At 42.2% G+C, this 20758-nt stretch overlaps 1 protein-coding gene across 13 annotated transcripts in view; it reads left to right on the forward strand.

Annotated features, from left to right (window-relative positions):
- Positions 1-618: 618 nt before the first annotated feature.
- ERC2 (ELKS/RAB6-interacting/CAST family member 2) overlaps positions 619-20758 on the forward strand; it is a 1259367-nt gene continuing 1239227 nt past the window's right edge. For 10 of the 13 annotated variants that reach the window (XR_001899782.3, XR_001899781.3, XM_017955384.3 and 7 more), the window contains exon 1: positions 620-763. The gene's annotated coding sequence lies outside the window, so the exon portion shown is untranslated. Of the gene's footprint in view, positions 764-20758 lie in introns of all 13 variants that reach the window. The other 3 variants (XR_001899786.3, XM_031662799.1, XM_017955369.3) reach the window with 1 other exon arrangement.

The raw sequence follows: 20758 nt of genomic DNA on the forward strand, positions 1-20758 counted from the left end.
TCTTTCATTCTGTCTTGTCTTTGGGGGAACAAGAAAGTAAAGATCTTATGAAATCCTTTCAACCTCCTAAGGAACATTAAAGCTGATGGACGGTGCCAGGGTATGGTAACCACGACCCCCTACTCCAATGCTTAACTTAAAAGTTAAGTGCCATCCCTGCCTCTGTCACCAAAGCCACATGACAAGTTCCGGGAGTGCCTGGCAGCTTTTGGAGGGGGGTACCCGGGAAGGGGCGTCGGGGACAGAAGATGGGGGCCAGGTGCTTCGCGCCGCGGCCTGCCGGGAGGAGGCGCTGCGAAGACCCCTGCCCATGCCGTGCGCTTTCCGCTGCCCCCAGCGGAGGCGCCCGGGCCCCAGCCCCGGCCCCCCTAGCGGCTCCTCGGGAATGCTGGGAATGTGAGTCAGGGCCTCCGCGAGCGGGCGAGCGTGCCGGCCGGCCGGGTGGGGGCCCCGCCGAGCGCAGCGCCTGGCAGCGCCGCGCGAGCGCGCGTCTCGGGACTGCGGCGGGTGCCGCCCCCTCGGCCGCCGGCCCCGCCCGGCCCCGCGCCTGGCCCCGGCCCTCCGAGCGGTGTCCTCCTCCTTCCCTTCTTTCCTCCCTCCCGGTTCCCCGCCCCGCTTCTCCTCCTCTTCCTCCGCCTCCCGCTCCTGCTCGCTCGGTCTCCGGCTCCGGCGCCGGCTCCTGCTCCTCCCGGCCGCCCGGGGCCAAGGCGACGAGAGGTTGTAAAAATCCATGTGGGACGGCCCCGGGGCGAGCATCCGAAAGGTGAGACGCCGACGCTGGGGTCGGGGCCGCCTGGTGCCCAGCTCCCTCGGGGTACCCGTGCCCGGGCATCCCTCGTGCCGGGTCCCCCTCGCTTGTGGGGAGCTGCAATGCGTTATCGTGGGGAGCCTAGGGGTGAACCATCCGCCTCCTCCGGGGCTTTCTCGGGCGGGGGAAGGGATGGGGCGGCCTAAGGGAGGATTTGCCTTGATGTCTAAACCCCCGGATTGGAACAAGTGCACGGTTTCCTCCAGCGCGCGGGCGCCGCTCGCTAGCCCCGGCGGCCCGGGCCACCTCCCGCAGTCCCTCTCAGGCAGCCACCCTCACTGCCATCGCCTTTCTTCTCTCAGATCCCCCTTTTCTGCCTGGCGTCCCCTCTTGCCTCGAGGGGTGGGGTATTAGCGGGGGCGGGGGTCTTGAGCAACCCCAAGCAGAACAAAGTGGAGAAAGGTGGAGCCCCAGCCCAGGGGGTGGGGTGGCTGGCTGCCTGGGTGGGCTCCGAGGGGAGCGTGTGTTTTTTTTTTTTTTTTTAAAAAAAACCCGTGTCAGGGAAAATGAAGCCGATTTATGGGGAGGGCTAGGGGATGGTGTATGAAAAGGAATACGATGTGAAATTGAACTGAACGGCATTCCTTGTCTCCTCCTCCCCATCTCCTAATTATACAAAAAAGGGATACTTACGAAGGTGTACCTAATTTAAAAAAATACCGTACGAGCCTTTGAAAGATCATCTTAGGACAGTGAAGATTAAGAGCTGCTTTGGTTCGGGGTAATAAAATAGCGCTCGTAAACTCTCCGTTCGGCCCTGCCTTATTTATTTTGTACTTAAGGGTCTCTGTTCTTGCCGGAGAGGGAGGGTCCGCTCTTCTAGGAGTCGATCGATTTTAGGCGGCTACCTGCCTTTGCTGGATGAAAGGCAATTTACTCCCGGAGCGGTGAATTGTCAGTTCCCTCTGTGATTGACAGCCACACCTGCCACTTACGTGGGTAGAATGGGGACCAGTGGAACCCAAAGAACCAATCAATGCTCGGGAGAGGAGGGCAGCTCCCACTTGTCATGGTTAGTTTCCTGGTTGGCTCTTTAAATCAGTGGTTTTACTTAACCATTGGTTTCCACCTGGTATGGGGATACAGCTGTGAGAGGCAGACAAGCGGGAAGAAAACTCTTTGAAAATGGACTTTTAGAAGCAAGTATATTTGACCCGTGTTTCCTTGTCCTCCCCATCCCTTACCCACCACCCCACTGATTATTAGTTGTAGTAGTTGCGGATGCCAAGGCCATTGGCTTAAAAATGAAAATGAATCTGTGTAAAGAAGGAATTGGGGGAGGGGGTGTTAGAATTGCCCACCTATTTCTCCAGAATTGCAGTCTTTATAAGAGACACCATGTGCCGTTGAGCTATCCGGAAAAGGGTGTGGCACTTTGTCTCCTATGGTCACTCTTGTCCTTGTAAAGTCACATTGTTTCTCAGTATACAGTAGTTGGGTCTTGGCTCCACTGGATGGATTTATAAGATATTTTTGAAGCCGGCAAACGTTCTTTATGGGGAGTCACATGAATAGAAGGGATTCTTTTAGTTCTGACAGTTAACTCAACTTCTGGAAGTGAGGGCTGCCTTGTTCTCTTTTGCAGAATGTCAGTTTGGTGGTGGTGGGGTCAAGTCATTTTCTTTCTGGGGAGTAGTAGAGTTTGCCTTTTTCTCCTGTAAGCCATCTTGTCTCTTTGCTTCTGTGCTTTAATAAAATACTTTTACAGTTTTGGCAGGGAGGGGTGTGGAAGGTGATGGTGTCATGATTTTCACCAGCAAGACTTTCACCGGTGGATGAATCATGGGTGAAGGACCAGATCCTTCTCAACTCACTACTAGTGAAAGGCTGATTTTTCAACACCCTTCTCCCTGAATTCATTTAAAAAATTACTGATTGGTCCAAAGAGCTCTCACTTTATAGAAGCTGTACCTGGATGTGAACATAATGCTGTGAATTAAGCATTTCATAAACAGACTGTGAGCCAGAATATACTGATTAGAATGGTTTTCATGTAGAAGTCGGGGTTGTCAAAGCAGTATTATTACTATTACTATCATCATCATTATTATTGCATAGGCAAGCACTTTGTTAAGTACTTTATATGCATTATCTTTTTTAAAACTTGTGGAGCCCCTGTGAAGTAGGTACTATTCTTATGCCCAAATTATAGATGAGTAACTAGAAGGAATTAAGTATCTTGCCACAGTTTAGTATGAAAGCAAGAACCTGAGCCCAGGTTTGTCTTACCCAGAGCCCATGACCTTGGCCATGGCCTTGACTTCAAATTTGGGTTGTGTAGTCTGCATGTGTCCAGTCTGAAGTGTAGGTTCTCCCAGCATACGTAGATCTAACCCTCTTAAGAGTCCACTGTGATTCTGACAGTCCTTTTATCAGCCTGTTTTGCCTTTCCATTTTAAGGCTGTGGCATGGGTCAATAGGCAAATTCAGTAACTTTGTTTATTATATATTTCCAGTAGAAACATAATAAAATATAAAAAATATAACATATGATAAAATAAAAATTTTGACTCGATAGAAATTTGGTTCCAAACTTAATGATGATGACTTAAAAGAAGGTAAAACAAAACAAAATTCACACTCTTCCATTTTTCTTGACACCTTAAATTTCCAATTGGAGTTTTAAATAGATCTTGGTTGAATAAATGCTCCTAACATCATTCAATTGTCTCCCCACCAAGGGATTAGGGTTTTATTTTCTTTGTTATTTACAGAGACCGTTTTCCATTAGTGATTAGCTATAATGATATTTAAAATTATTCTTTTGTAATAGCATGACCCTCTTATTTTATTTTTTATTGTTTTTTGAAATGGAGTCTTGCTCCTGTCACACAGGCTGGAGTGTAGTGGTGCGATCTTGGCTCACTGCAATCTCCGCCTCCTGGGTTCAAGTGATTCTCCTGCCTCAGCCTCCCAAGTAGCTGGGATTACAGGTGCCTGCCACCATGCCTCTCTAATTTTTGTATTTTTAGTAGAGACGGGGTTTCACCATGTTGGCCAGGCTGGTCTCGAACTCCTGACCTCAGGTGATCCTCCTGCCTTGGCCTCCCAAAGTGCTGGCATTACAGGTGTGACCAGCTCTCTTGTTTTTAATATGTTGGAAAAGCTACAAGATGTAAGCCTTATCAGTCTCTTCCCGTTGGTGAAACTCAGTGGTGAAGGTTTGCCAAAACAGGTATCCTGAAAAATAAGGTGAATGATGTTGGAGTCCACAAATTTACCTAAAGAGTCTTTGACTTTGGTTAGGTTGACTTTTGTACAGTCTGCATTTGCTTGTTTTACTAGGACATCCTCTGGCCCTTTTTTTTTTTTTTTTAAATCTGCTAACCAGTTAACATTTTGGCTGGTCCATGGGGCACCTACTTGCCAGCCAACAGTTTCTGTTTCAGCAATGTTTACACTATTCCTTTATATTTTATTGTGATTTTCTTAGTTTAGAAACATAGGATGAATGGAAAACACAGAAAAGCACCAATATTCATGGTAATGTGGGTCTCATAAATTTAAAATAGTTGATCCAAAGGTAGAAATCACTGGATGTACAAAACATGGAGATTCTTTAGCCTGTTCTTTTTATGTGAAGAAAAGGAACAAAGTGAATGAAGATATAAGACATGCTAACATATATCAAATGATAAGATATATTAGTCAGCTTTGGCAGTGTAACAAAACTCCGAATTACAGCAACAGGTATTTATTTTCACACTCATGGGTCTTCAGGTTGACCGTGATTTGGCTGGTATAGGTTGGGCTCCTTGGGGTGGCTGTGCAGAGGCTGTGGGTTGGGTTCCAGTCTGCTCCACATGTGTCCTGGGGCCCAGGCCGAAGGGATGGCAGCTACTTGGGGCATACTCTTCTCCTGGCAGATCACTGGAGCCAAGAGGCAAACTGCACGAGCAAATGTCACTTTCACTGATAACCTATTTTGGACAAAGCACTATTTTGGACAAAACTTGTGTGTAAAAGTAGACTCTGTTCACAGTAAGGGAGCGAATATCTGATGAACTATGATCCAGATTCCAACAGCATGTAAAAATTATGGTGAGAGGCTTTTCTAATTTTTTCTTTGTCTTGGGGAATGCAATTTTCATCCCCTTACTCCCATTGCTGGCTGTGTGACATATAAGCCTGGTGCTTAACTTCTGCATTTCAGGAATATACTGTGTTTGATTTTAGAGGGCTGGCTGTAAAGCAGGTTGGTGTATACATATGAATTACTTAAATTATTAAGACATTATTTATTAGAACCTACTGTGTTCCAAGAGACAATGTTCAGTCTCTAAAAACTTTGGTGAACACAGTTTTTATCTGATGTGGGTCCTGCCACCATGAAACTTATCATTAGGAATAAGTGTAAGGAAGGACTTCTTGGATGCAATGGCATTTTCCTGGACCTTAAAGCAGGGAGAGTTGGAGATGCAGATAGAGCAAGGGATACCATAAAAATGTAGGGGCACACATGGATATTGAGTTATTCCATTTGGCCAGAGAGTAAGAAAGGTGAATAACAACAACAATAATAATTATAACAGTAGTATTTATAGCCTAACTTCTATTGGGCAGTTAACTATGTGTTAGGCACTGTGCTTAGCACTTTCCATAAGATATTTAATATTGGGTAGGCATTGCTGGTTGCCTACCCAACATTCATTTTCTCCTTTCTAACTAAAAGAAACCCAATTTTGTCTGAGATGGAAATAAGCCCACCTCACCTTCCCAAGACTCCCTTGGACTTAGAGTGGCCATGAGAGTTGAGTCTGATAATGACATAAGTGGAAGTTGTTGGGTGGAGGCTTTCCTGAAAATGTGGTGAGTGGGACACACCTGGTTGTTATACTCCAAGAACTTTTCAGCTTTTAGCTTCTTGCTGCTGAGATCATCGGTGCAATGCCTGGAGGGGTAGCAGCCAACTACAACAATGAAGATAAAGTCATGGTTTTTATTTTGTTTGTTTGCTTTTGAGACAGGGCCTCACTCTGTCACCGAGCCTGGAGTGCAGTGGCACGGATCTCAGCTCACGCAGCCTTGATTTCCCTGGCTCAAGTGATTCTCCTACCTCAGTCTTCGTAGTAGCTGGAACTACGGGTGTGCACTACCATGCCTGGCTGATTTTTGTATACTTTTGTAAAGATGAGGTTTCCCCGTGTTGCTCAGGCTGGTCTTGAACTCCTGAGCTCAAGTGATCTCCCTGCCTTGGCCTCCCAAAGTGCTGGGATTACAGGTGTGAGCCACTGTGCCCAGCCAAAATCATGTCTTACAAATGGCAAAGCTGGAATCTGGAAGGATCTTGGTCTTGGTGACATTGTTCATTCATAGTACCAGCCCAGACTGCCTTCCCCTGTACTTCTTATTGCATGAAACAAAAAAGTTCTTTACTTGTAAGCCACTACTTATTACTTGTGGCCACATACTCCTCACTAATACGTACCTTCTCAAGAAAACCCTCAAAGTAGATGCTATCACCTATTTTGCAGGTGAGAACATTAAAACTTAGAGGGGTTAAGGACTTGCCCAACCAGTAAGTGGAAGCGTTATGGGTTCAAAACAATGTCATTTTGACTTTCAGGATCATCATCTTGCGTCTGGCTGGGCAGGATAAGTACTGTAGTGGAGATAATATTGGAAAATTAGGCTGGAGTAAGACTGAGGAGGCACCTGGATTCCTGATTGAAATATTTGAGTTTGATTTCATGGGCTAGTGAGTATAAAGCCATTGAAAAAGACAGAGACCAGAGGTTGGGAGTCCACTGAGGCTTGAGTGCATGACATACATGCTTTAGTGCGAGTGGAGGTGGAGGGAAAACTGGGCATGAAACAGAGCTGGGGACATGAGAAGATAATGGAATTGAGTGAACCCAAATCATAGTTGCTGTTAACCTGAGAACAAAATGAAAGTCTCCTGAACACTAGTATTCACTTCTACCGATGGCTTCACATTTGCCCAGAAGTAGGGAATGAGTAATATAGAGAATTGCTAATGGGATATGAATCACTATTTAATGCTGTGGGGTGGGGTCTTCTACTCATTGTCAATACTATTTATTGAGCCCTTGATGACCTTGTATTACATGACTTTGGTCTGGGTCTGGCTCACTGTGCCAGTTAAAGGTAGCAGAGGTGAAGGGTAAGGTCAGAAGGTGCTGCAGTGGTACATTAGATTCTGTCCATGGACTTATTTCTGCTAAACATTCTAGACCTTCCTTGCGGGGTAGATTGGGGTTACTTTAACTGTCTGTGTCTCCTATTTTTCTTCTCTTTACTTTTTAAATCTGTAAAATAAAGGATTTGCTTTACATTCATAGTTTTCAAATGTTTTTCAGCTGTTAAAACTTTTTGTTTCCTAAATAAAAATTTATCTGGACCCTCAGTGTATTTATAGAAAGCAGAGCTGTTCTGGAAATTTAGGGTCCAGATTTATGTTGCATGAGGTATCTTTACGTTGAGGCCACTGCTCTAAAATGATACCTACACACCCTTCCTGGTCCAGGATTATGTGAATCTTATAGCTGTTCAGATGTTTTATTTGTGTATCATCTTTAACAAATCCCTTTGTTATTCCACAGGTTGTGTCTTGATATCATCTGTGGTAGAGACTGTTAATGTTCCCCATAGCCACTTTTTCTTTCCTTCCAGGCATATGTTGTAAGTGGCTTGCATCACTTCCATGCTAGAACATTTGATTTCCAGTGTGAGAGCACCCAGTGCTCTCTTCTACTGCAATGATTATGGAAATGTGTGTTGAGATGGAGCCCTCCATCTGCCTGGGCCTTTCAGTCACTAAATGAACACAGCTTCCAGTCAACTGGAGTTGGACATATAGACCAAGAAGTAAACTTTGGTTGTTTTAAACGATGAAGATTTTGTGATTTTTGGTTTCTGCAGCACTTTTCTGCTTATGTTTACTGATACGTCATCTTTGAGCATATCTGCTAAACTTTATGTAACTTACTTTTTGGGTGCCTTCTGGATTAACCTGAAGCCTGGCCAGCTTGTCCTTACTTTGTAGTTAGGAAAGCAGTGGGCTGGCACCTACATCTACTGTCCTGTTCAAATAGATTCTTTGAATTGAAATCTTTATGCTCAGTAACATTCGTTTTCATGTTTAAAAAGTGCCTGAAGACATATTGTATAGTGCACCTTACTGTTCTTAAAAAAAAAAAAAAGCCTTTATGACATGTTGCTTTTTTGTTGTTTTTTTTTTTGTATTTTTAGTAGAGACAGGGTTTCACCGTGTTAGCCAGGATGGTCTTGATCTCCTGACCTCGTGATCCGCCCGCCTCAGCCCCCTAAAGTGCTGGGATTACAGGCGTGAGCCACCACACCCGGCTGCCATGTTGCTTTTTAAAGTATAGAATCTATGTGGCTTAGAAAGGAATAATGACTATCAGTTACCATAACAATGGCTGTTATTAATTAAGTAGTGATTGACTTATGAAGTATTTATTGGGTATCTACTTTGTGATAGGCACTGGGGGTACAGAGATGAACCACAGATAGTTCCTTACTACTTGGAGCTAATACTCCAGTTGGAAGTGATGGATACATTTGCTCTGTTATATGAAGAGCACCACTTATTGAGCATTTACTATGCAGTAGGCACTGTGCTAGGTGCTTTATATTGCTCATTTCATATTACCTATACAGGTAAACGTATTATCCCATTTTATAGGTGAGGAAACTGAGACTCAAAGAGTTTGATAAGTTCCATGAAGGCAGGAGCTTTGCCTTTTGCTGTATCCCTGGTGCCAAGATGTTCTATAAGTATTTGTTCAATGATTGAAGGAATAGAAAAGCTTGCTCAGAGTTAATGCTGTGGCAGAGCCAGAATTTGAATCCACCTCTGCCTTACTCTCAAGGCTGCTAAATTATCACTAGAGAAAGTAGAAACAGTGAGTGGCCCCACAATTGCATCAGAAACAATCACTAAGCCTTACCAGTGTCAATGCCAAAAGCACCAGGAATTCTAAGCTGTCTCACTTTCACGGCCAGGGCCGAGCCTTCTTTGTGATTTTCTGCTCATTCTTTCAGCTGGGGAAGTCCAAGGCCACTATCTCACTGACTTAATTGTTCATATAATTGGTTACACCTCTCTTGGGCCAGTTCATCTGCTACTCCAGCCTAATTTCTTCAGCACTTGGCTGGCCAATTCCCAGGGCGTGCCTCAAGTTCTGCTGTTAACCTCTTGGGCATTCCTTCTCCACTTACATCTTCCAGATTTGTTGCTTTGAAGTTGCACTTCCTCTGTTCTTGAACTCATGTTGACTCTGCCAGGCAGAGCTCACTTGGTCAGATCCCAGAAATATCTAGTTGCTGGCACCTAATCGGCACTCAACAAAATTAAAAAGAGAGAGACAGCGTGTGTGCATGGGAGAAGAGAAGAAAATAAATAAAGACAGGAAGAACTTTCAGGAAGGAACTAAGTGATTATTTTTTCCTGGAAGTCAATGGTGAGATTATTGCCCCACTGGATGAAAAGTTGGAAGGGCATCTCTGAGATACACCTGAAAACCAAAGGCCAGCCACAATGTTCATAGATACCTTATACCAGCAACTTAGTTTTGCTATGGTTTATTTTTCAGTCTTTTTTGCTTACTTGATTATCCTGTGTGAGTGTGTGTGTGTGTATGTATGTGTGTGTGTGGTCTGATAGCATTAGCTCTCTTTTCCTGTCTTAATACTTTCCACCCCTAAAGGTAGTTGTCATTCTGTTATTTCAGGGCATGAATGAGTTGCAGGCAGCAAAGTGCATTTACCCTAAATGCATTAGGAGCAAACTATTAATTCAAGGCAACTTCTTAGTGGGTCAGAAGACTAGAGCTTGGATGGGAATTGAGCAATGTGACTGTTCTTTAAGAATAAGCTCAGATCCTTATGCAAACCATGAAATATTTCTGCTAAATGGTATGACTAATTACAGTAAGAAAGAGCGGGGTTTCATACAAGAAATTGAACCTAGTTGTGCACTGTGGTTACCAGTTCTTATGTGGCAAATTTCTCTATAATAAGATGGGTGTGGTCAGGCTGGGAGTTCATCCTCTATGGGCCTGAGGTGATTGAAGGTGGGTTTGGGGTCTGGGAGCTGCTCTGGCAGTGAGAGTTGAGCAACTCTGCAAGATGTGAGTTTAGGGTGGTCCCATGATCACTGGTTATTTTCTCAGTGATACTGGTGGACATCAAATTCCTACCAAGATGTCTTTCTTGTGCCTGGCTTGAGGCAGATTAGCCATGCTCCATTTTGCCAGCTGGCTCCAGCTGTCATCATGTCAAGGAGCGGCCGTGATTCAAGGGGCAGGTTCTGAGAGGAGCAGGATTGTTGACTCTTTTTTCTACATTCACGTCTTAGGAGAGGATTTTTGATGTCTTTTCTTTCCTTCTGGTGATGTGTGTTTTTCCTTCCCTTCTAAGGCTGTAACGTTCCTTCCTCCCCCTTCTTTGTTTTGCATTTTGACCCTTTATTCATATTGTTCCTGAAGCCTCTCCCTGACAGGAAGCAGGAGGTTGGGTAGTGAGTGGGATAACAGCGTGGCATTTGTATGGGCTCGTTGAAAATAGGTCCTGTTTGATGCTGAGTGGATACAAAAGCACCTGGGTCTTGGTGGCTGCTGATCATCAGGCTTTTGAGCGTGGAGCAGTTAGTGGAGGCACGCAAGGGGAATTCTTCACCTTTTTTGTGAAAGCTGAGAAATAACTCTCTTTTTATACATGGGCTTTGAATGCATTCATGGGCCACCTTGAATTCACAACATGAATAGTTGCTTAGAATAACTTCAGAGCAGATTCTTTTGGATACGGAGACATAGCACTGACCTGGGGTCACAAGCCCTAAGTTCCCTTTCTGGCTTTGCCACTAGCTTTCTCCTTATTTGGAATCTCTGTTTCTCTATCATCTAGTCCAATTTGCTTCAAAGGCACTCTTCTAGACCTATTATATATATATTTTTACAAGTTTCTTCATGCAGAGGTTCAACTAAGTAATTATCATTTTATTAGTTATTTTAACCTGGAAAACAGGAATGGCTGGTGTTCTTTCATAATAGACATTAGTAACAAAGAATTAAGCCCTTCTGTTATATATTCATCATATGAGTGTATGCTTGCTTTGTGCCAGTCTTCTTCTGGGAATGGGGTGTGTATGTGTTGGGGGGACCGTTAAGAGAGCAGGTAATTTTGTGGGGAAGCTCAGGGATTGTAGTATCTAGAGGAGCACCAAAAAGTAAGCAGGCAATAATGGATGCTCTTTGGGGGAACATCCAGGCTGTCACGGAAGACTTAGGAGAGTCATGGATGAAGAATGAAAGAAGGCTTCCTGAAGAAAGTAGCACCTAAAGTGTCACTGAAGGGTAAATGGAATTAGCCAGAGGAGGGAGGATTTGAAGGTACAAATAACAGGGGGAATAGCATGCACTAGGTCCAAAGGTAAGCAAGAGAATGTGAGATTCAGGGTTCATAGAGGTAAAGGTAGATAGAACTGCAGAGCTGGAGTTTAGCTTGGCTCAGGATGACGGATGGTAAGAGGAGCCAGAGAGTGTGACAGGGCATGAGACCCTGTGAGCCATTGAAGAGTTGGGACTCAAGCTTAAACCTTCAAGAGATTTCAAGTAGGGGACGGATATGATCAAAGACTCTGACTGCTCTTTATTCTCCTTTTATTTCACTGTCATGGCAATAATTACCTACTTTTGATGCTTGTGGGAGTATGGGGCTTGCTATTGGGAAGAGAGGGTGGCAAGATGACCTGGAGAACAATAGAAAGATTGATTATTATGGCTTTGGGACTCCTAGCAATGTCCATTCTGATTTATTGACCAAACACAATTTATGCAGCCTTAATAATTTTGAAAGATCATTTTCCCAGTGAGGAAAAATATCTTCTGGTAAAAATTTGCAGTGGGACTCCACACCACTTGTTGGTTTTGAGACTCTTTCCAAATATCACGTAGGACAAAGTTCATTTCAGCAAATTTTAAGCAGAGCACAGAGAGTATACGTTGTGTTTTAAAATCTTTGTAGTTAATGGGCAGAATGAAACTGACTGCGTTAGATTAATCGAGGGGAATACTTGGAGTAATTCATAGTGTACAGCTTCTGAAAGTGGTCTGAGAAAGTTCATGAATGGAAATAGTTTCATTATTCCTTGAAATGTACAAGATTGGGAGTTATGGGCCAGAACACTATTCAATGCCCCGTGCATAGTGGCTGCCTCTGACTTTACTTTGGTATGATTTACACTCTTGCACATTATACAGTAACACTGTTTAATTGCCTTTCATACATTAATCTTCTGTGCTGTAGCTTATGAACCACCATTCTGAGCTACTGTATCATGACCTTACTTGCCAACAAGTAGTTTTAGTTCATTAGCATCACCATATTTGCACAACAGAATTTGTGCAATCACCTGAATATTTCTTGAATTTTGTCATTAATTTATAAGTGGAAAATGGAAAAATGTAGGCAATAATATAGGGATAAGTATTTAGCTCATGATGTAATTGAGCCAAACAGTGAAACCATTAGGCATGCCCAATATGGCTAGTGGTTAGCTTTAGTCAGATGCTTTGAACTTAAGTTGGCCAACTATTTATAGTTGTGAGTGAAGTTAAAGGCTATGTATGTATGAAATGTTGGAAAAAAGCTTTAGGGATTATATTAAAGAGCAAGATGGAATTTGGGATTTTATCATTTATTTGTTTTTGGGAACAGTTTCCCTTTTTAACATGTAATTCAAGGTAAGTTTTGTTTGTTCAGCTTTTTAAAAAGTACATATTCAGAAAGGCATTTTCTACAAAAGCAAGGGACAGAAATTGGATTTCTCATCAGTCTTATTTATGAGTCCACCAGAGTATGTAACCTAATCCTTTGGTTTGCTAGTCAGAATAGGTGATTATTATGATAAAATCTCTGTGTATTTTGGCAAGCAAGTAACAAGAAATCAAAGCAAAATAAAATGACATTTGGCAAAGGATTTACTTCAATGAGAATTTCATGATCGCATGGTTTCATTTGTTAAAATGATGTACTGTGGAACTAGAAAAAGACTAAATGAATCCTAGTCTTTGCCATAAACCTTAGGGGGGTACATTTGTAGCCAAAGAGAGAAAGGGATACGGATAAAATTTACCAGATTAAAGTTTGTGTATAATTGACCCCACAGCCCTCTAATTCCTGAGGTCAGGAGGGAATGGTGGTTATCTGTCTGTCCTGGGTGGGTCTGCTTGCTATCTGGGGAGCTTATCTAACTTTTTTTGTGGGCTCAGCCCACCTCTAGGCAAAAGATGGAGTTGGATACAAAATTCCAGTTCTTTCTAATACCTCTTGTAGTTGGTTAAATGATGAGTGCTAAGTCATGAGAGATGTTATTCACACAGAAGATGGAAAGAATTGGCTCTTAGATTTTTTAATCTCTTCCTGAAACTGAGATACGTAGTTTATCTTCTATAAAAAAGGTGGATAATTGTTAGACCAGAAATTCAAGAAGCTCATATTAAGTATCTGCTGTGAGTCAGGCACTGTGCTAAGCACTTTTAAGAATTATCTCGTTTAATCTTCACAATAACTTCATGATCTAAGTATTATTTTTATTGATGAGGAAAGTAATATTTAGAGAAATTAAGAAACTTGCCTCGGTGTCTTAGTTGAGTTTCCCACAGAAGCAGACCTTGAGACAAGTAATTACTTGGGACATACAGGGGTCACTAGTGAGTGAATGAGGGAAGTGAAGGCAGCCAATAGATGGGGCATTGTTAAGCGAGTTGTGCAATGGCAGCTGGTGTTTAATCCCATAAGGAAATGGTAGAGATAGTGCACAGCACCTGCCTTAGGGTATTTTTACACAAAGTCTAAGAGAGTAGGGATGTCTCACCACTAGCTCATGTCAGTTGTTTTTTATTCTTTCCTTTTTTTTTTTTTTTTTATACGGAGTCTCGTTCTGTCTGGAGTGCAGTGGCCGGATCTCAGCTCACTGCAAGCTCCGCCTCCCGGGTTTACGCCATTTTCCTGCCTCAGCCTCCCAAGTAGCTGGGACTACAGGCACCCGCCACCTCGCCTGGCTAGTTTTTTGTATTTTTTTTTTAGTAGAGACGGGGTTTCACTGTGTTAGCCAGGATGGTCTCGATCTCCTGACCTCGTGATCCGGCCGTCTCGGCCTCCCAAAGTGCTGGGATTACAGGCTTGAGCCACCGCCCCCGGCTCCTCTTTCCTTTTTTAAAAATTTATTTATTTTTATTATTTTATTGTGGTAAAATATACATAACATAAAACTTACTATTGTAACCATTTTAAAGTGCACAGTTTGGTGGTACTAAGTATATTTGCAATGTTGTGCAGCCATCACCACCATCAATCTCCAGAGCTTTCTCATCATCCCATACTGAAACTTTGTACTAATTAAACAATAACTCCACATTCCCCCAGCCCCTGGAAACCAGCATTATACTTTCTGTCTCTATGAATTTGACTATTCTAGGTACCTCATATAAATGATATCAGCCAATATTTGTGCTTTTGTGGCTGGTTTATTTCACTTAGCATAATGTTTTCCAAATTCATGTTATAGCATGTATCAGAATTTCGTTTCCTTTTTTTTTTTTTTTTTTTTTTGAGACAGAGTCTCGCTCTGTTGCCCAAGTGGGAGTGCAGTGGTACAATCTTGGCTCACTGCAACCTCTGCCTCCTGGGTTCAAGTGATCCGCATGCCTCAGTCTCCCAAGTAGCTAGGACTACAGGTGCACGCCAACATGCCTGGCTAAGTTTTGTATTTTTTTAGTAAAGTTGAGGTTTTGCCATGTTAGCCATGCTGGTCTTGAACTCCTGCCCTCAGATGATCCACCCACCTTGGCCTCCTCATTTCTTTTTTAAGGATGAATAATATTCCATTTTATGTATATGCTTCATTTTCTTTATGCATTCAACGTCAGTGGACATTTCGGTTGTTTTCACCTTTTAGCTATCATGAATAATGCTGTTGTGAACACTGGTTTATAAATATCTGTCAGATTTTTTTAAGGGTGGTTAACTCTGGGACTTCTACACCCTGCAAGGGAAGACTAGCTTATCCAGGTTTAAAAGATGCTCTCAGGCAGAGATTCTGATATTGGCAGTTCCTTTGGGGCACTCTAAAATGTTCAGGCCAGAGGGACATTGGTAGGCACTTAGAGCATCTGCTTGCAAGATCTTAACCTAAGTAAGTGGAGAAACTGGAATTTGGACTCTTCAGAGCCCATGCTTTAAACTGCTCTACACTGAGTTGCCTTTTAATTGCAAGTGTAAAATAGTGCTGAGATATGAAGATGAAGAAGACATAGTTCTTGCCTTCAAGGAAGGTACAGGGTTGAATCATCTGTTTTGCAAAAGGTTCAAGTGAAGACAGGGGCATCACTTGGTGCAATCTGTAAGTCACACAGCCCTTATAAGATGGAATCACAGATAGCAGGAGGTGGGTGCATGTGTTGCCTTTCTTTTGGTGGGGAGGCATGCTTGGGTCAGGCACAGCTGGACTCTTCCTAGGGCTGTGCTCCAGGACAGGCACTCACACATGTACTGATCATATGAGGTCCAGCCCACGCCCATTGATCCTCGCTGGCATTCACTATTTGGATGGTTTGTACAACTATGTCACCTCCTAGCAGGATTTATCCTCCTTTCGGCTTTTCCAGTGATTGCCTTCATCTCGATGTCCAAGCACCAGGAGCAGCTATTTGTCAGTAAAGAAATCAGTGGTCAGGAATAATAAAAAGAATACATTTGGAGGCAGTTAAAATAGTTGGTTGTATGCATCTGTGTCTGAAAATAAATTATTTACAAATGATTTGCATTTATCTGGAGACCTGACAGAAGATATTCTGTCCTTGAATGGATGATATTTCCTAGTTTGGTAATCTGTAGAGGAAGAAAGAAATGAGAGATAAATCAATGAGAAAACGCTGTCCTATATTTTAACCTAAAAGCTGCCTATTTTGTTTTAGCACTGTATTTGTGGTAGTTGGGTGTATTAGTCAGATATTGCAAGGTTGTGCTGGGCTAACAAAGGACCTCCAAATCTCAGTGGCTTCTTTCTCTCAGGGGTTGTCTGTGATTCTGCTCCATGTTATCTTTATTCTGGGACACAGGCTGAAGGTGCCTTTCTTGGACAGCCTATTCTCCTGGTAGACAAGAAAAAACAATGGTTTATCCACAAGAGGGCTCTGATAGCTACTGTTTGGTTATGGCATTTGTTACTTCTGCTCACATTTCATTGGCCAAAACAAGTCATACGGCCAAGCCAGGTGTCAATGGAGCAGGAAAGATGATCTTCCCACAGGAAGGAGACTGTAGGGATGGCCTGGCTAAAGAGGGATGGTGAATATGTTGAATAAATTATGCAATTAACTGCATTGGCTAAAGTTTTACTTTCATGTGCAAAGTTTTTTTTTTTTTGCAACCTTTTTAATCAACTACTTTTTTTAGACCCATTGCAAGATGTGTAAAGCTGTTATTTCTATTTTACTCAAGAGGAAGACAGGGTCTAATTTAAGAAAACAACACAATGAGCCTGTGGTCAGTATTGATGATAAGGAGGATTGTACTGAGTATTTACTGAGACTCAGGCACTGTGCTAAGTACTTCTGCCTTCTCTGATTTAATCATTACTCACCTTATTTTTGTGAAGTAGCCATTGTTACTCAGATACTTACTGAGGCTCAGAGAGGTTTGCTAACTTGCTCAAAGTTAAACAGATAATAAATATGAGATTCAGGACTCAAATCCAGTGTATGCTTAATCACTTAACCAACGTTTCTCAGACTTAGATGGTATCTTTTTTAATGAAAATAATTTCTTGTAGAACCCCAGGGTTGGGTTAAATTATTTTTATTGTAGTGATACTTTAAATTGTGTAAATATAAAGCTGGTGAGTTTTATTTTTAAGCTCTTACACCTTTTTAAAACTTAAATCAATTTAGAAATAGAGTATATGTCATATTACAGTACTAATTCAAATTTACAACATTAATTTAACTGCATTAACTAAATTGCTGCTTGTAACTAGAATGTGATGCTGACTGTTCTGGACGGGTTCTTTGGCATCTTCTGGTCTACCCTGCTGTGCGCTGGATGATGATTCAATTTCCCCACCATATTCACAAAGTTTCATTCATTCTGAGGAATTTGACAATCCTTATCCTTCACCCAGTGAGAACACATCCTTTAGATCCCCAAGACCATCTTATTTCCTTTCACATTGACTCAGTGATTCCTTAGGGTACAGCTTGATATTCAAAGTCAGTGGGCATGGCGCTGTGCTGATCAAGAATATCCTTACATTATTTGTTTTCAGATTTCTGAAATAAAAACATATTAAATTCTCATTGGATTTAATTCTGTTAAATTCTCATGAGATTTGCAGATTCTTTAATATGCATAACTTGGATCTGACTCCCCTCCTTAGTTCTTGTCCAGGTTAAAAAACTGGATTTTCCTTCTCTGTTACTACACTCTTTCTTCCATAGGACTCTCTCCATCTGAGACCACACTCTATCACTCCCAGAAAGGCCTTCATCTGTTTCCCATGTTCACAGCAACTGGCAGCCTTGCACAACATTAGAGTTGTTAATGTGAACCTGAGTAAAGAGGCTGTGACCCCCTTTTAAATGGAAGGCTTTGGACCTCTAGCATGTCAGAAACCACATTACAGATTTGTTCTCTAGAAGTATTTGTTGAATAGATCTGAGTTATGTCCTGTAATTTCCCTTTTTATTTATTTTTATGTTAGATAAGCCTACCATTATTCATTCATAGACAAGAGATTTGACTCAATTACTTGATGATTTACTTACTGCACTTACTGACTCTCATTTACTCTAATTTCCGTTGTTAAAGGGGTTTCTGCATACCATTCAGCACCCTGAACTTGATCCTTGTTAAAGCCTGCAATGTGACTCTTTCGTGGGTATCAGTCATATTTTTGAGAGACCTCAGAGTTAGAATGTAACGTTTATTCTTTCTCTTCTTTCCAGAATACATAGATGAATGCTTGTCTCCATAATTTGCACATTGGAGCCATTCTTTATCCCTCGTTGATTGTGGTCTTTTTTTTTTTTTTTAAATAGCTTACAATCTTTGCTAAAATTTTTCTTCATGTATGTGATTATGCCTATATTCTTTTCTAGTAAAAAGCTATTTACACATAATCCTTATACCGTTGTAAATGTAGCAAAATTTTGTGTGATTGGATTTTTAGGGCCAAGAGGGCAGAGTTGTTATTCTATCTTTCTATCATTTTCTCAGAAACATCTGTTAGTTGACAGATAGAAGATTTTTTTAGTATAAGACCCAATAATTCCTGAATATTCTTTTTTGTAAGTATACTGTAACTAAAGCCTTGCCAATTGACATTTTACATTTGCAGATGAAAGGAAATGCACAGATGTGTAAAAAAAGAATCTGAAAACCTTATTTATTCCTTCAGTGCAACTACTTAATTTGTTCCATTTATGAGACTTTATGAGGCAATGAAAAATGTTGTTATAATCGACATATTTTATTAACCATCGCTGATTTTAATTTTATTTAACATCTCAAATTATTTCTTAATTTTACTGTTTATTGTTGGGGATTTTGCCATTTTTAAAATTTATTTATTTTTTAGAGATAGGGTCTCTCTCTGTCACCCAGGCTGGAGCGCAATGGTGTGACCATAGCTCACTGCTGCCTTGAACTCCTGGACCCAAGTTACTCTCCTGCCTCAGCCTCCCAAGTAGCTAGGACTATAACTGCACACCACCGCACCTGGCTAATTTATTATTTTTTTATTTTATTTTATTTTTTTGAGATGGAGTCTCACTCTGTCGCCCAGGCTGGAGTGCAGTGGCATGATCTTGGCTCACTGCAAGCTCCACCTCCCAGGTTCACACCATTCTACTGCCTCAGCCTCCTGAGTAGCTGGGACTACAGGCGCCCGCCACCACGCCCGGTTAATTTTTTTGTATTTTTAGTAGAGATGGAGTTTCACCATGTTAACCAGGATGGTCTCGATCTCCTGACCTCGTGATCAGCTCGCCTCAGCCTCCCAAAGTGCTGGGATTACAGGCGTGAACCACCACGCCCGGCCCTTATTTTTTAATTTTTTTGTAGAGATGGGGCATCACCATGTTGCCCAGGCTGGTCTCAAACTCCTGGCCTCAAGTGATCCTCCCACCTTGGTCTCCCAAAATGCTGAGATTATAGGCATGAGCTTACCACACCTGGCTGTTTTGCTATGTTTTTAACTTGTGGATTTAGCTGTGTACTAGATAATAGTCTATTCCTTTAACAAGAGTTTTTAGGGGTTTCAGATTCTTAATTTAACACTTTGAAATAAATTGATGGAGTCTGAAATTTAAATAATGGAAATGATTAATGGGAAGAACAGTTAACTAATATTTGGGCATGCAGAGCCCCTGCCTTGTAGTATGGAAGACAATCAGCCTCTTCACTCAAGTACCTTGCCATAAAATATGAGCCAAGGCAGCTGAACATGTAATCATGCTAAATCTACACATGGAAAACAGTAATTATAAAATGAGTTTGGGAGAACTAAAGGAGAGAGTACTGATGTGTGGATAGGTATGTTTGAGTTTCATAGAGCTTTTTGGAGAATGTTGGGAAAGCAATTTTGAAAATCTCTGCTGTGTTAAGCTGGACTTTCCCCCTACTGATTCACATCATTATAGTATTCACAGATGAAATGGTTTATTACTGGGACTTTCAATAACTACAGATGCATAATATTGTAGCCTGCAGATCATGGGGGAAGGCAATGTCCATTTTTCTCTCTAGTTTTAAAGAACTGGGGTTGATGTCTTGAACACTTTTGAACAGCAGATTGAGTTTGACTCCAAAGTGTCTGACAGGGCTAAGTTTAGTGAACTGAGAGAATTCTATGGCAACTTTGAGGTTTAAAGCCACTGTGTTATATTCTGGTAGCCTTGGGCTTGTCAAGGTTAACTTCTGTGGATCATTAGCTGTGTGCTAGGTATTGTGCTAACTACTTTCTTATATCATCTCATTTAATCTTCCCAAATCCATACAAAAAGTCTGATATCCCCATTTTATAGATGAGAAAAGTGAGGGTGAGAGAAGTAAAATACTTTGCTCAAGGTTGCACATCTAGAAGACAGAAGTATGACTCCAACCAAATCTGATTTTGATGCTCCCCTTTTCCGTTTTAAGACACTTTGTCTTTCCTCTCTGGCTACAATTACAAAATTGTCCTGTAACTGCCATGGAAGTGATTTTAGTGATATGATGAAAATGTCATGATATTAAAGTACCAGCATCATCCTTTCAATTATTTCAAAGTTATTTTGCATAGCTCCCATGTTCCCTTACTCTTGGGTGAGAGGGCCTACTCTGGTTCTCCTCTGACTGCACCCTCCACTGGGGGAAGAGGCCAAGGCGCCAATGCATGTATCCACTTGGAGCCTGTGCCTGGTATTCTAGAGTCCACTCTGGGTACCCACAGGCCTGTGACCTCCCTGCCTAAATGACCCTGAGTTGTCTTCCAGAATCTGCTTGGGATTTTTTTGCCCAGTCTATCTTCTTGGGGGCAAGCCATGCTACCACCGTGTACATCCCTAGGTTTAGGGTTATGGAGGGGCACATATGTGTGACGTTACAGATCAGGTGTCAGCAAACTACTACCCGTGGGCCAAATCCAACTACCACTATTTTTTTTTTTTGAGATGGAGTCCCGCTCTGTCACCCAGGCTGGAGTGCAGTGGCACAATCTCGGCTCACTGCAAGCTCTGTCTCCCGGGTTCATGCCATTCTCCTGCCTCAGCCTCCTGAGTAGCTGGGACTACAGGTGCCTGCCACCACGCCCGGCTAATTTTTCGTATTTTTTTGCAGAGACGGGATTTCACCATGTTAACCAGGAAGGTCTCGATCTCCTGACCTCGTGATCCACCTGCCTCGGCCTCCCAAACTGCTGGAATT

Source organism: Papio anubis, chromosome 2 (genome assembly GCF_008728515.1).
Source record: "Papio anubis isolate 15944 chromosome 2, Panubis1.0, whole genome shotgun sequence".
Taxonomy (NCBI): Eukaryota; Metazoa; Chordata; class Mammalia; order Primates; family Cercopithecidae; genus Papio; species Papio anubis.